We start from the raw sequence: 12,001 nt of genomic DNA on the forward strand, positions 1-12,001 counted from the left end.
AACGTTTGCTTTAACCACACATATGCCTCGACCACGCGTATGCTTGGTTAAGGCAGTTAGTGCTCTAGATACAGAGCGGATGGGCAGGGAGTGGAATAGGAAGGATTGGAACAGGAAGGACTGGGACATGGCTTGGTAGTAGGGCTGGAGCCAGGGGGTAGAGGGCAGGGTAGTTTTTAGGGCTGGGGGCAGGTTTTAGCATTCTGGGTGGGGGGTCGTGGTAGATTGTAGAGCTGGGGTGGGTAGATTGCAGGGCAATGGGCCGGGTTTTAGGACTACAGGGCAGGCGGCTGGGAAATGATCTCTACCTTGCATATACCTATAATTTCGTAGCGCATGCTGCATCGCATTTGCGATGCAGGGCGCGCTACGAAATTTGTTTTATTTATTTAATTGTTTACTTACCTGCAATTATCCATATTCCGGTTTTTAGAACGCCCCACCCTGTCCCTCCCCCACCCCGCATTACCGCCCCACGGAACTCCCTCCACGGGCCGCGGCTGGATTTCATGCAGGTCTTTCCTCCCTTAAAACAGTGGTGGTGATGTAGAAAGGGGGGCCCTACAGAGCCCCATTGTGCCTCACTGCATGTGGACGCACAAGGGGGGCACGACATTTGCTTTCCGTTCAATTTACCAAACACTAGTGAATGTTTTATTTAGGAGTTCACCTTTTTGTTACTTTCGGTTTGGGAAGTGTAAAAACTCAGTCAATATCCACTATGAGAATTGGGTCTTTTTCGGAATAGCCTTTCATAGCTGTTTCATATCGAACAGACTAAAGTGTTTTAGTTACTAGCCGTAATAAGGAACTTTTCAAGATAATCAGGCATGCTTATAACCCCGCCTCCACGGATTCTCCAGTCAAACAATTGTCAGGAATTCTTTATAGTATATATCAAGAAAAGCACAAAGGATGAACCAGGTACAGACAGACCCACCCATACTACTATTCCACTGTTTCTCATTTTTCTAGTAACTCAATGTAAGATGATGTAGATTTGCTCTCCGCTCATACAAAGGGCCTGATTCATAAAAACAGTAAAAAACATACGCGTGGACATCTCTGCCTCAAACTGAATATAATGTTTTACTTTTTTCTATTCACTAACATTCACAGCCATACTCTGGGATGATCATGTCACTTTCCATGCGTAATCCTGTTCACAACGGATGGAATGCTTCACAGCAGAGAACTCTGCATAGTGGAAATGGTAATCCTTTTGCAAGTGTACATTTTTTTGTGCCATGGCCAAATCAAAATTACACGAATGTAATTTGCCTATTCTCATGAATTTCATGTTACACTTGTATGTGAAATTTCAGAAAGGATGGCATTATGGGAATTTCTTAATGTTTTGAAAGGAAGATGGTGGATTAACCCCACCAGGGAGAGCGCCGCTCGGACTCCTATCGATCCTACATTCCCTGTTCCCCCCTCACCAATGGAGAGCAACTTACATGGAAGGTTGGGTGATTTAGCTTAACTGAGTACAAATGTGCAGGCTGCGCTCCTCGCCGCTCCGTGACTTTATTCATCTCGGCAGATTGGTGCAGTAGGGACCTGTGGCTCTGACTGCATTTCATGGCTGTGGCGGCTTTCAGTGCAGCTCTGATGTCGATTTCACAGAGGCATCTGGATTGAGTATGGCTCCACAGCGGCTTCAGATCCTGAAGGGACGCGGCCGAGGTGGGGAATTATTGGTTGCAGCATCAAGTGTGGAGGATGCAGCGGCTAAAGTGTGGACTCCTTCTGACTACACAGGGGGGTTAGGAAGGGCATCGGAAGTCAATTCTTCGACTCCTCCATTTGGGGAGAGCCGGTGGCTTACTCCAGTCCATCAGAGCTGTGGACTCCACTCCAGAGGATGAATTGGTCGAATTCCCGAACTCGGCAGCCACAGCAGCACCAACACGGAATTCGAGTAACTCTACAGGCGAGCGAGTAAGCCCGGACATGGAGGATAATATTGACGGCATTGAAGTTATGGCGATAGGGTATATTGAGGGGGGAGTCCCCTGTCTAATGTGAACACTTTTGTTCTTCAAGAACTAGCATTCTCCTCCCTTCACAGAGGCTCATCTCCACCCATATCAACCTTATTCTTATAAACTGTAGGCATCAGTTCAGTGCTTCAGAATGGCAACAATGACTCAGTCAATGGGGGCCCTAGCCAGATGGCCCCTTTACTGACTTCTTTGGTGCCTTCTACAAATCCGGTGGCAGACTTGTTGGAGGGGTCAGGGGCCAGCATGGGATATTGGACACCCCATTGAATACTTTGAATACCGCTGAGCCTGCTAAGCCAGACTCTGACTCAGTACAAGTAGATCAGTCCACCTTGCTTAAGGAAGCCCATTGTTTCAGTTAAGCCCAAAACAATCATTGGTAATCTCCTTGCTGGTGATAAATCTTCAGGAGCGAAAGGATCTAAAGGAGTCAGGGGGGCAAAAGGAGGGGGCAAAGGAGGGCGAGGTTGAGGGGGGTCAAAACTCAAACTCACTGTTACTGAGGAGAGTCTCAAAAGTATAGCTCGGGTCAAGGACGGCTGCTCCACTAGCCCCTTATGCAGATAGGTGGCTTCTAAGGGTGAGTTAAAAGCTTTAAATTCTGGACTGTCTAGCCATGGCCAAGTAGATGCCTCAGCTCAATCATCAGAGGAGATACTTCAACAACCCCAAGCCGACCATGTGGATTTTGAGCTTACAAACTTGGGCCTGCCCCAAATTGAATATAATGGTGGAGTCTCTGACAGGTCCCTCAATATACCTATTGTGGCTACATCACCGTCTCCAATCCCAGCATTCGAAGACCAGATGGACTATATGGCCGAACGGATGGGCCGTAGTGCAAGATCCAATAACCAGGAGAAACCGTCACTATCCAAGATCCTGCAAGCTTTAACTGCTCTGAGAGTGGAAGCTCAATAATTTTATATTCAAGCTACAGCTGACAATCGGGATTTTAAACAGGCTCTAATGGATGTCACTACTAAGGTCGCCTCACTCTCCATAGAGGTTTCAGATCTACAGCAGCGGGTTATGACTGTGGAAGAATCTAGCACCACTACTGCTGGCACTGTCAAGAATCAAGAGACCCTGATAGCAGCTCTTTATGTCAAGGTTGAAGCTATGGAAAATTGGCAGCAAGGCAATAATTTGCGGATCTTTGGAATTCCTGAGGAGAAAGAAGGCTCAGATCCCAGAACGTACATAGTCAGCCTGTTTCAGCATGTATTCCCTTACTTATCTAACTGGGATATGGATCCACAGGTGCAGCGGGCTCATCGGCTACCTTCCTTCATCCCACAGCAGCCCCAAAATAGCCCATCTCACCCTCGTCCTATATTGGTATATATAAAAAACGTTTTGCCCAGACAAGGATTATTTTTTAAGCCCGCCCTACTGCTCCCGTCAAACTGGACTCAATGACTATATTTTGCGGGTCTGAACTCTGGAAGGCTATAATGGATCGGCAGTGGAGGCTCCGCCAGCGGATAGATCCATTTAAGACAGTATGCACACAAGTATTCTTGCAGGAGCCTGCCCGACTGAAAGTACATAGAGATGGGCAGTCATATTTTTTTCATACTGAGACGGATGCTAAGCAAGCTTTGAGCTGCTGGGAGTGCGACAATCCAGCCTAGTGTTGGAGCGACCTCATGGTCATCTTATGGGGGGGGGGGCAACGGTTAAGTGATGCTCAGTGAGAAGGCTTCTTCTTATCTCTTTTCTCTCCCCTCCCCCCTTTTTTTTTTACTGTCGGTGATTGAATATGGGTATGGTAGGGGGCGGGGAGGTAGGGGATGTGGGGGTAGGGATCTGGGAGGGTGGGGGTTAGGGCAGTTGCTCTCTCTAAGCTGTCAGTCATCGACAGCAACGGAAGGGGATGATTCCTTTCTGCTTGAACTGGGGGGTGGGTTTAGTGGGGGTAGGGGGCTGGCTTGCATTAGAAGTTAGTATTATGTTAACTGTTTGGCAAATTTTGGTAGGGGGGTTGGTTGGGGGGGCTAATAGCCAGGGTACAGTTGGAATTGTTTATTTAGGCGATACACGGCAAAGGGACAGTTCAAAAGGGATAGATAGCAGAGGTAGCAGAGGAATGACCATGTCATGTCTCAGTTAAAGCTTATCTGTTGGAATGTCACTGGACTAAACCTAGCCAGGAAACGACGATTAGTGCTGAAAGAACTTCTGGCCCTCAAACCACAGATCCTTGGCTTAACTGAAACCAATTTGGCTTATAAAGATAGTTCCATGTTGATTCAATTAGGGTTTGATGTCTTAGTCTGCACCTCTCAAACAATCTCAATACGCGGGGTTGTCCAGTTAAAATCTAAAAATCTAAAAGTGTGAGTGCTGCAAACATAAGCAGATTCTTGGGGGAGATGGGCCATAGTACAGCTGTCAACTGCCAGTCATACATTTACCATCTGTTTGGTTTATGGCCCTAATATTGAGAATCCTGATACATTTCACTTTTTAGGTACTGAATTATTGGGGCGAGTTGGGGATCTGATTATTATGGGGGATTTTAATTGTATAATGGACCAGAAAATGTATACCACAAATTGTAAGACATTGGGCAGAATGCACAAAACCCAAGCTGCAATTTTCGAGCTTATGCGCATTTATCAACTCGAAGATGCGTGGAGAAAGCTCTATCCAGTGCTGCCAGGGTTCACGTTCTATAAACACTATTCACGTATCAATAAGATTTTTACAAAAAGATCGCTTATGGTAAATGCCCAAATGGAAGTCTGACCCAAAGTAACATCTGATCCTAACCCCCTGACATTAACACTGTGGGTGGAGCAGAATGTAAGGGGTGGTCACTGACCTTTCTCATTTCCCAGCTACTTACTTAACAACCCAGACTATTGAACCCCATCTTAGGGCTGCACTGAGAGAATATTTATGTAACAACAAGGGCACTGCTGATGCTCATGCAGTTTGGGACTGTATGAATGCTTTTATTAGAAGGGGAACCCAACAGTTTATTTTGGCTCGGAACAGGCAGTTAGCTTAAGAAACGGAACAAAATCAATGTGAATATATTAGTTTAGAAGAATGGCACACACAGGCAGTTAAGTCCAAGGATACAACTGAACGTGAGATCTATGTACATGCACTGTTACATACATCCCAGCAGTCTTCATGCAGTTTTGGAAGTCTCTTTGCTCATCTGTCTTGCACCAGACAATACACAGTCAACACAAACACACTCTTGGCACACACGCAGCAGCTTCTCCAACACTCCCATGCGTAGTACTCAGCTCTGTGTGCTGTTTCAGATAGCACTGTGTAACGCAAACACATTCAACGTCACCAAGGCTCATTTCCTTTGCTCTAGTGTAGTCACTCACCCAGGTTGCACATGCTCATGGTATGAAAAAGCAGTAAGGACATGTGCTCTTTTCTGCCTCTGTAATCTACAAGGAAAATGTGTCAGGCTGTAACAGTAATTATCACTTGCTCTACCACAGTAGTAAATGTGCTTTGAAATTGCCAATCAAATTCTGTTTACAGGACAACAATTATCAATTTCTGGAAAAACTTTTGTTACAGTTGCAATAATTTTTCATGAAGGACCTACTGTAACTTCTGGACATTACACAGTTTATTTTAAATGTGAAAAAGGTTGGACACTGTGTAATGATTCCCAATTGATTTTCAAGCAACGTTTGCCTTATGATTTACCCAATTCTTACTTAATTTTTCTGAAACCTAAATTTTGAAAAATAAAAACTGCATCTGAAGAAAGCATTTTTTGTAATTTTAAAGGATTATAATTGAAGATATAACTTAAAAAGGATTTTGAAATTACTATTTGGCCTAAAGGAAAAGTAATAAAAACAATTGTGGAGTCCTTTGGCAGAAATTATTTTGGCATGTATGCTTTTGCGACAAGGTTTAAAGACGGTTTATCTAGAAAAATTTTATTCATCTAGAAAAGTACTTGTAATATATATGTAATATTTCTAACAAGGTATATTTTAGTGAGGATAGTTTTTGGGCTTTTTTTAAACAATCTTTCAGATTGGTTTTTTTTTGCCAGCTGTTAAATTATGAATACAATTGTTTTCACTATTTTAAGTGAAAATTAAAAAATTCTGAAAACAGCAAAAAAAGGGCAAAAAATTGCTTTGTAAAATATGTAAAAACAAGTAATGCTTTTTGTAATGTATGATTGAATATTAATACTTTTTTCCTTTTTTTGCAGAGCTAGAAAGAAAAAAAAAAAAAAGAAATTCTGTTCCCTTGCAAATTACCATTAATTATTTTTTATTCAAAATATATATATTTTTTTTTTTAAAGTGAAAAATATTTGTATTTCTCAATCCTCCCTTTTCATGCTTCCATTTCTTCACTTCTTTTTGTACATTTAATTTTTTTTTTTTTTTTAAATTTTTTAAAAAACATCCTTGGGTGCGTGCAGGGTGCGCGCACCCCCCAAAAAAAATTTAAATAATAAATCCCCCAAAAAACTTTTGGGGGTTTAGTTTTTAAGTGGCTCTTAAAAGAGCCCTTGAGTTAATGGAGGGAAACAGGAAGAGAAAAACGAAAAAAAAGAAAAAACATCTATGGCCTACTGCACTCATGCGCATCAAATTTTCTCTGAATGAGATCAAGACTGGTCTCACCCACAGAAATAAGTCGACCGCAAACAGTGCAGCGTGTGGACAAACTCGCAAAACTAGGTGGTCCAAAAAGAGGTGTGGAAGAAGGCAAAGGCACCACTGCAGAAGAAGTGCTCGCCTGAGCTGCCGAAGATGTGCTCGGCTGAGCTGCTGCAGATGTCGTCGGTTGAGCAGGTGGAGGGTTTGCTCCAGAAGCTCGACGAAAAGTCACTGGATGCATTTTGTCAACATGCCTCAACATAGTGTGAATGCTAAAAGAATACTTCTTGTTAGGATTCCCACGTGACAAGACTTTTTGACAAAGTACACAAGTAACTTTAGGTGCATTTACCTTTTTTTGTCCCTCTGGAAAAGTGAAAAACTGCCATATAAAGCTGTCTTTCTGCTTCCTGCTCCTCTGCCTCTCAAGAGTGTCCTAGTCACTGTCTGAAGATGGTTGCTGTTCAGCCATTGTCTCTCAACAACAGAATAGCTCCTTCTCCAAAGGAATCAGAACTAATAATGAGGGGAGTAGGTGTGGTTTGGGAAGAATCTGGAACTAAGAGTACTTCAAACCAATCAAAAGTGATGATTCATGATCACATGACTTGCCATGAGGGGATTGGGTGTGGTGTTGAAACAATCAGAAACTGAAAGTAATGATAACCAATAAGAAGTGTTGTTTTATTAAGCATATAACCCGAGGTGCGCGCACTGTGCAAGCTCCGAGCGCGCACCTAGTGATTACGCATGCGCGAACGCGTAGGAGCGCATGTACATACGTCATATGCGCGTACGTAACGCGCATACGTTGAACACGCGTATACGCGAACGTTATTGCGCGTAATTTAAGTGTATGCGGAAGTGAACTGTGTGGAGCGCGTACGACACACGCACGCATGCGTACGTACGTACGCATACGTACTGGGTGCGCGCTCCCAGCGCGCACTATAACGTATGTATGCGTACATAAATAACGTACGACGGTATTCATAAAAAACTTACGAAAACGTACTAGGAGCGCGCTCAGAGCGCGCACCCCAAGAATTTATATTAAAAAAAAAAAAGTGGAGAAAAATTAATTGCAAAAATTAAACAAACTGTTCAACTTTATCCTAAATGAAATTTTAAAAAAAGAGCAAAAACAAATAAAAGGATACAGATAATATATAAATGATTACATAGTAATTTTATTTTTATTATAAAAAAAAAAATAATAATTTAATAATTCAAAAATTAGCATTTAAAAAACCGTACAAATTCACTGAAAAAACCAAAGGTTTCACACACGTTATAGTTAGGAATTAGCATTTAAAAAACCTTGCAAATTCACTGAAAAAACCATAGGTTTCACACATGTTATAGTTAGCTGGACATTTCTCTCATACAAAACCAATGAAATTCCCCCGTTATAGTTAGTTCAGCTAACTATAACTCGTGCGCCCGCAATGCACTGCTGATGACGTCCCATATTACATCACTCATGACATGGTCAGTGACATCACTGATGACATCACTGATGACATCTCAAATGACATCACTGATGACATCATCCTTGTGATAGAGTGGCAGACCTCCCCTCCCCCTAATATAACCTTTGATACACACATTCAAAAATAGAAACTAAAATTTTCAAAACAATGGACATACCAATACCAGTTACAACAACCTATTCAGTAATTCTAAGATCCACATACACATCCACTCATTCACCAACAGTCCTATACAGTCACTCATACATGTACTCACTCATCATATGTACTCATACACCTATACATCCTGTTACACAATGCCACTCATCCATAGAGTTACTCACACACATAGTCACTCATGCTAATAAAGAATCAAACATACATTTACTTGCATATACAGTTATACACACACCACCACACTTACTTCTACGGAAACTTACACATACTTAGTCTTTTAAACAATCACTTATACAAACACATACTTATTCATACAGGAACTCTTTCAATCTCTCACTCTCACATATACTCACTTATATACACCGATAGTCACATATACTAGTTTAAAACATATGTAGTTACTCATAAAGACACTATTGAGACAGTCTATCACTCACAAACACACCCATACACACACTCATCCACCCATACAGTCCTGCACACATGCTGTCTTCAACACATACAAACAGTGAGTCACTCATTCATGCACCTATGCACTACGTAATACCCCCCACCGAACCATGCAGACACTCAGACTGATACTCAAAAAACCAACTAATAACCTATATAGACACCCATGTAGCTACTCACCAACCCATGCAGCCACTTATACACAAAGTGAGAGACTGATACAGATATTTAAATATTTAAACATTACTCACTAAGCCATGTATTCACTATGATACACTTAATCAGTCAGTTACACAATCAATTTTTCAAAAACAAATCATCCATTTAGACACTTATATACCCATTTATTCTTCCATCAACCTTGAGATATACATATATAAAACATATTTAATTTTCAGAAAAACACACATTCACTGGATGATGTCATCAGTGATGTCATCAGTGATGTCATTTGAGATGTCATCAGTGATGTCATGAGTGATGTCACTGACCATGTCATGAGTGATGTAATATGTGACGTCATCAGCAGTGCATTGCGGGCATGCGAGTTATAGTTAGCTGAACTAACTATAACGGGGGAATTTCATTGGTTTTGTATGAGAGAAATGTCCAGCTAACTATAACATGTGTGAAACCTATGGCTTTTTCAGTGAATTTGCAAGGTTTTTTAAATGCTAATTCCTAACTATAACGTGTGTGAAACCTTTGGTTTTTTCAGTGAATATAGATATATACACCCACACAACCATTCACAAACCCATTGACTGACCCATACTAGAAGTTACACCTTGGTGTATATATATTTAATAGTCATGAACTTTGGGAAAACACTCACAGACACTGGATGATGCCATCAGTGATGCCCCCAGGCCACCCAGTAAAATCCGGTGGGGACCATAGGGGTACCTGAACACCCCTGCAGTCCTTGCTGGCTCCACGCCTCTGGCAGAAGCTGGCATTGCTCTGACAGATAGGGCCCTGCTGAAAGGCAGCTTTCTGTCTGACAGAGCAAATGTTTTCATCTGTGTCCTTCACACATATTTGTGTGCAGGGAAACAGATGAAAACTCTGCTTTCTGCAAGCTGGAGAGTTTTTCCCAGCTCCAGCTCGCAGAACCCTGTCAGCTCCCTCTAAGCAAAAGTACACAGTTACCTCCCAAGGGTGGGCAGCTCGGGAGACATCAGGAATGGCCCTGGGGGTGGAGGTCCTAAAGGCCATCCATTGCTCCCGCATCAGGGGGCTGCGCATCCCCCTTCCTTTGTGTATTCAAGATCCTTCGAGGGAGTGGTCTCCAGGGTTGGGAGTTCGCAATGGACCCCCTTTAATTTTCACTTGAGCCCTGGGGATATGGGAGTCCAGGGGCTGTGGGGGGCCGTGTGGTACCCCACAATTATTTTACATTCTTTGACCCCGGAAAAAGGTGGTCCTAGTGGTGTGGGCAGGCCGTGTGGGCCCCCCTCATTTATTTTACATTCTTTGCCCCAAGGACGTGGCAGCTCCCGGTATTGGCGGGTTCAGCATGGCCCCCTGCATACATACTATACAGTGCCCCAGCAAGGTGGCAGTTCATTAGGGTTCTTTCATAAGCCCTAGAAGGGGGGCCCAATGAGCCCATAATTACTCATGTCCCTGGGACCTGGCCCACCCAGGCGCTAAACTTTAGAGAAGTGTGGGAGCCTGTGCTTCTTTTATTTTTGTTTTTCAGTGAGTGGCACAGACCCAGCGCAGCTTCTGACAAAGGTTTTTAAAAAATATATTTTTTTTGCTGCACCATCACATCATAGGGTGGTCAGGGTATTCCTACCCTGCCCCCTTTTCTTATGTTTAATGTGCTTCTGTGGGACTTAGCTAAAGCAGAGTCCCAAGATGGCTGCCAACACTTCCTGATTGGAAGTGTTAACAGTCAACAGTCAATCAGATTTGAGCACAGGGACTATTGGATCCCCCGATATAATGGGAGCATGCATTCCAACCATACTGTATGCTCTCATTTTAAAGAGCTGAGGTGCAGTTCATCCCTGCACCCCGTAGCAGGCACCTTGAGGTGCCTGCCATGGGGTGCAGGGATCAACAGGGAGACACCGTAGGAGCCCCCTAGGCCACCATCTGGCAGCTTTGTACCCATGGGAGCCCTGCTAGGGGCTCCCAAAGTGGCATTCCCACTGCCTTTCTGTGTCGGAAAGGCCAGCACAGAAAGGCTGTGGTGTTCTGCCATCGTAATCCCTTGGGCGGAAAGAGACAACTGAGGGATTACTGGAGGCTTTCCAAATGGTAGACGGGCTCTTTGAGCCCATCATAGGCCATTCGGAAATCTGGTTTGAATTCCTTTCCGACTGCCCCTATCAAAATGGGTCATACGCAAAGCCAATTACGATGCCATAGGAACAGCTCCGACTGAGGGTCAGTGCCGTTTCCTACGGCATTGTAATTGGGCCCTTAGTGTAACAAAACAAGAAGTTGCTCCTAGGTTTCTCAACACACATTTGAATTCTCCATGATGACAAAACCAATACTAATTCGTTCATGCCATTAAATTCATTAAGCTATATTCCAAGTTTGCATCTTTTTCGTGAACTTTTTCAATATATGATTCATAGCATAAGAAAGATCAGACAAATCACTCTCAAACAGAAGATGAAATATTTATGGAATAAACTGATGAAATCTTGGCCCCTTTGAATCTAATCATGTTGTGTGGCATTCAGATGCTGGTATCTGTGCAGGGTGGTCATCATAGCATCCACCTATTCCAGAGTCCCCAGATGGCTGCCAACACTTCCTGATTGGAAGTGTTAACAGTCAATCAGATTTGAGCACAGGGACAATTGGATCCCCGAGTTTCCACGTCCCTATATATACATATTTGAATGTCTTTTATTAATTTCACAACTACTGAATGGATTCACTACAAATAACAAAAAAGTACTTCTCTAAACCAGCAACTAACTTTCTCCCAAATTGTGTGTAATTCCGTTCAGTGGTTCGGACTGTAGCTGAGTCTAAATTCTCGAGCCAGGTACAGGTGTGATATCCTTTCTCCAAGGACATATGCAAAGCTGGTGTACCTTCCAAAGCTACAGGGACTCCCTCTCTAGTAGGAATAAGCACAACTTAACATGTTAAAGCCCTTAATCGCTTAAAGAATTTCACTATATCTTCTTTTCAATTCAAATCAACCTTACATCCAACTGTTTTGCTTCTGTATTATTGTTTTAACTTCCAATCACTGCTTAGTTTCACCAACCAATCCCAGCACAGCTCCCCACTAACCATCCTATCTCAG

This window comes from Triturus cristatus, chromosome 3_1, assembly GCF_964204655.1.
Source record: "Triturus cristatus chromosome 3_1, aTriCri1.1, whole genome shotgun sequence".
Lineage (NCBI taxonomy): Eukaryota > Metazoa > Chordata > Amphibia > Caudata > Salamandridae > Triturus > Triturus cristatus.